The sequence below is a fragment of the Acomys minous genome, assembly GCF_964271855.1.
Source record: "Acomys minous genome assembly, chromosome: 1".
NCBI lineage: Eukaryota > Metazoa > Chordata > Mammalia > Rodentia > Muridae > Acomys > Acomys minous.
This window is the reverse complement of record NC_140483.1, coordinates 22098715-22103715: the sequence shown is the minus strand read 5'-3', so window position 1 is coordinate 22103715 and position 5001 is coordinate 22098715.

Here is a 5001-nt window from a genome sequence, read left to right as displayed (position 1 = left end):
GCAGGCGAAGGAAGGCGCAGGCGCAGACACAGGCATGTGGTGTGTGTGTGTGTGTGTGTGTGTGTGTGTGTGTGTGTGTGTGTGTGTGTGTGTGTGAAAGCTGTTTATATTGAGCACTACAGACCGCTGCATCTGCTCAGACTGACGTAGGGAGGCCCAAGCACATGCAGACGCTTCAAGGAATTTGTCAACCAGTGTTGTTGTGAAGAAGCCTGATAATATCTTCCCCTCTGGACATTGCTGTCCTTGTGTCATGCCTCTTCCTGGATCCAGGTTGCACTCAGCGACAGCTTATAATGAGCACAATGTGACAGAGCTAGTGAGGTTTCACTTTTGAATACAGTTTTAAAGAAAGGCTATGGCTTCCACCTTTTTCTTTTCCATTTTCAATTCCTTCCCTGTCTTATCTTTCCCCTCTATTTCTCTCACCTCACACTCTCCATTCACTCTCTCTCTATCCCTACCCCACCCTACCCCCTTAGTTCACCCTGAGAGAAGCTGGGTATGAAGTCATAAGCCAGCTTTACAGAAATCTCCAAGGTGAATAACTGAGGGGAACCTTCAGCCGATGTGCACCAAGGAACAGATTCCTCTGGCTAACTGTGATGTACTGTAAGTGAGGACTTAAGGCTTAAGGGAGTTGAGCACATCCCTGACCTTGATTGTAGCCTGTGAAAGACCCTGAACAGGGTACCCAGCTGAACCATGCAGGCTTTCTGATCTGTAAAACGGTGAATAACAAATGCTAGTTTCTTTGAACATTAAGTTTGGGGGCTATCTCTTATACAGAAGTAGCTAATGAACACAAATTGCCTATTTTTCTGGAACCCGTTTGTGCTGGCTTTCTGTTTCTTGAAACTGAAAGACTTATAACTGACATGAAAAAGTGGTGCCAATTACACTGCATTAAGGTCAGATGTCATAGTGTTGTTAAATTGGGGGTGCAAGTTCTCTCTTTCCACTCCGTGGGTTCTGGTGATCAAACTCAGATCATCAGTATTAGTAGCAGTGTCTTTGCACAGTAAGTCATCTCTCTTGTTGCTTGCATTGTGTGGATGTGGGTGGCCTGCCTTCCAGGACTGGGGTGGAAGGGTGTCACAGCTCTGAGAGCTGGGGAGAGATCCCAGCCATGAGGTGGGACAGTGTCCCAAGGGTGTCCTGAGGCATGAAAGCCCAGGACCTCACAGCTTTGAGAAGAGGCCTCCTCAACAGAGGCAATGCAGCTCATAGGGAAGGGATGCCCCTAAACCCTGAGGAACTGAGGAGCCTTGGAGTTTGCGTCCAGCTCCATCATTTCTTCTTCTTCTTCTTCTTCTTCTTCTTCTTCTTCTTCTTCTTCTTCTTCTTCTTCCTCCTCCTCCTCCTCCTCCTCCTCTTCCTCCTCCTCCTTCTTCTTCTCTTCTTCTTCTCCTCCTTCTTCTCCCTCCTCCTCCTCCTCCTCTGATAAAAGAGTCACTGCAAGAAGTAAATCTCTTAAACCCAGGAGAGGAGGGATGAATCCAGGAGTGAGTGCCTCTGCTCCAGAGAGGAGACAGTAGAGAACTGGGCAGACACAGCATTTACATTGTGTTTCTTAGGGGTCAGAGCATCCTGGGGCAGGGGTTTCCAGAGTGTGGATTGGTAGGATTTCAAGACTGAGCTTGGGGATGCTCAGGCATTTTTTTTTTTTTTGGTGTGGACTTCTCACCTCAAATTAACATAACCTTGGATGAGTCCTACTGAGGGCCTAGAGATGGCAGTTACAGAGGTCTGGGGTGGGCGTGGGTGGGATGGGGTGGTGGAGCTTTCTCAGGTAGAGGTCAGGCCAATTTTCTGCCTTGAGGGATAACAAAATACACAATGTGTCCACAATTTACAAAGTGTGAAGGCAGTAGGCTGAAGCAGGAAAGGACAGCTCCTGTGGGGGCGGCAGCAGGCTTTCTGAGGCAGGAAAGGTGTCTGGTTTTCATAGCAGTAGGCTGAAGCAGGAATAGTCACCATGAACAGCTCCCATGCAGGTGGCAGGAAAGAGTCAGCCAGCTGTGGCAGGAATAGTGGCCAGGTACAGCTCTCCCTGAGGTACTGACAGGAGCATTGACCATATTCTCTCGCTGTCTCCACAGGCCCAGGGCAGAAAGGAGAAGCTGACTGCCCTGAGTCAAGAAGGAGGTCTGGCAACAAGCTTGCAGAAGGTATTCTGTCACCGGGTTGTGTGTGTCTGTGTGAGCAGTGGATAGTAGCAGGCTAGTGGAGAAATCACTACATGAGTGTGTGTGTGTGTGTGTGTGTGTGTGTGTGTGTGTGTGTGTGTGTGTGTGTGAATGTGACTGGGTGTCTCCAAAGCCTATCCCCTTTGCTCTGGATGAGGCCTCAGCCACCATTGCAGTGGCAGTGGTGGCCTCAATCTGGCCACTGCAGTACAGAGGCTGTGGTGGCAGCAGACTTGATCTGGAAGGCAGTGACTGGCCACTGCCACAGTGGCTGAATGCCTAAATCTTGCTTCTTCAAGTCTTATAGACTAGGGTGAGTTGGAAAAATGCATTTTGGGCAGCATAATTTCTTTTATCTTTCCTTGAGTAGCTGACCAGATTTGTTCTTCCTTTGTTGTTTGCCCTACAAAGGTCCCTAACTATTGCATGTTGCCCACTGTCACTTGGTGAAGATGATCTCCTTTACCTGACATACTGGTTTAAAAACATCTCACCCAAAATTAACATCTTATCAAATCAAAGTGAAGCTGACCTATAAAATTCACATTTATAAGTCTACCCTTGTCAACTTGGTATGCCCATATTTCAACATATGCACTCTTCTCATACAAAGGAAATAACAATGTCATGCTACAACCTAATGTGACACAACAATCTTTCACTCAAATAAAAAAAAATGCACCAACCCATCCCCCATAAAAGGAGGTTAAGTTATTAGGTAATTGCCTATTAGGCGAGGACTAAGGGAGCTAGGAGAGAGAATTGAACAGTTTGAATATAATTTAAGAATGTGTCTCAGAGGTTACATGTTAGAGCTTGATCTCCAATATGGTGATATGGGGAGGGGCTGGGGTTGGAAGGTTAAGATGAGGAAGCAAGTGGACAGTGATTAGGACAGCGGGATCACTGTCACTGGAGAAGAAGGTTGCTCTCATGGAGTGAGGTGGTGCACAGGAGAGTGGGTTCTAAGCCAAGGCTGAGCTTCCCTCCTTGCGTTTCCCACCTCTCCTTTCATCTCATGATTTCTTTTCCATTTTCTGCCACTGTGACTCCAGTCGCTAAGTGGTATGGCCAAGAAGGCCCTCAGCAGAAAAGAATTTCAAGACGAGTCAGAAACAAAGTTAGAGTTTAGTGAGAAAAGAAAGTACTCTGAAAGAGAGACTGACTCCACTGTGGAAATTCAGGGTGATGCAACCCCAGTGCCTTAGCAGTAGCTATACGCATCTGATTTTGTGGGTTTTGAAGTTCCACTGAAATATGAGTCTATGTATGGGTTTGAAGATTAAATAAAAATGTTTTGGTATGTATATTTTATCTAAAGTATCTTTCTTTTGTAGATGAGATTACAAGGTGGTGTGTGAGGTTCCTTGTGTTGGTTTCTAGATGAGAAAGTAATGCTGGCAAGATAAAACCAAAAAAAAAAAAAAAAAAAAAAAAAAGAACATATTATAAGAGTCAAGGGAATTCTCAATATGTGTGGGTCACAAGAAAGTCAAAACTACGTTTTGACTGTAAGTATGATTCATTAGTTGTCTTAACAATCTTGTTTGTAGGGTTGTCTAAGAAAGTTAGCATAATCCTTTGCAGATAGTATTAGAAGTGGTTTAGTCAGCCATGTTGACCTTTTTGACTCTTAGCCTGTGGAAAGCTTAAACTTGCCAAGAGCCATCCTGTTAAGGGGGCTCACTAGGCATGTGGGCTGTCTGGGAGGTGATCTGGTGTTTGCAAGGTCTTATACCATGATGTACCCCGAAACTGCTTCCAGCCTCTGACATGCTGTCAGGAGCCATTGATTTGGGAAAGTCCAGGAAATCAAAAAGCTGTTGATTCCTTCAAAGTTAGTAAAAATCAGATTTGACAAGGAGAGACCCACTGAAAATCTTGACTGCAGACATGAAAAACAACAAAATGGGTGACATAAGTGCTGAATCCCTTACATGGAAATAACTGAGACATAAATGTCTTTACAATAGCCAGGATTCTTGTCAGCCACCTGCTAGTCATGACTTCCTATTACATGTCATCCTTTCATGTGGCATGGACAGAGATTTATATTACAGTTTGGTTATACAATCCAAAAGAACTTATGAAGCTGAGAGTGGCCTTTCACCTGCTCAAACATATAGCAGAGAATCATCGTTAGCTGATTTGTGCACAATGCACATTCCACACTTGTGTTAATACATAAATGTAGCTACAATGATGTTTGTATGTTTCAGAGCAAAAGGACCTAACACATCTGTCTGACAACTTCCAGGATAAGCTTGACTAGGCCATGGCTTCCAACACAGGCAATCTTAAGTCCCTTGAGCAACAGATCACCTCTCTAGCAGGTGTTGTTCTACAAAACTGGAGAGTGCCAGACTTACTGACTGCTGAAAAGGAGAGGCTTGCGCTGTGTTGGGGAGGAATATTGTTTCTATGCCTCTTCCTCTAAATCTGTCGTTTCCTTAGGAGAAACTGTATCTTTCTCAACTTCACCCACAACTTTATCATTCTGAATCTTAAAAGGCTTATGAGAAACAGGGAATATAGTGGGGGATTCATATTCAATCTTATGAACTAATGATGGAGTATCTTTTCCATCGTTGTGTCCTACAGAAGAGCAAGGCTAAGTGTCCTTTTCTTGCAGCTCATCAGTATCTAAAGTTTGCATGAAAATTTTCCAATAAAGTGGAGCCATTCTTAGATCTATTTTTCTGATACCAAACTTGAATATCCTTTCCTAGGTTTCTAAATCCAAACTCCTGTGGTCCAGGAACCAAGAGCTACATTGCTGCATAACTTTTAATAAAGCAGTTGATTGAGAAGT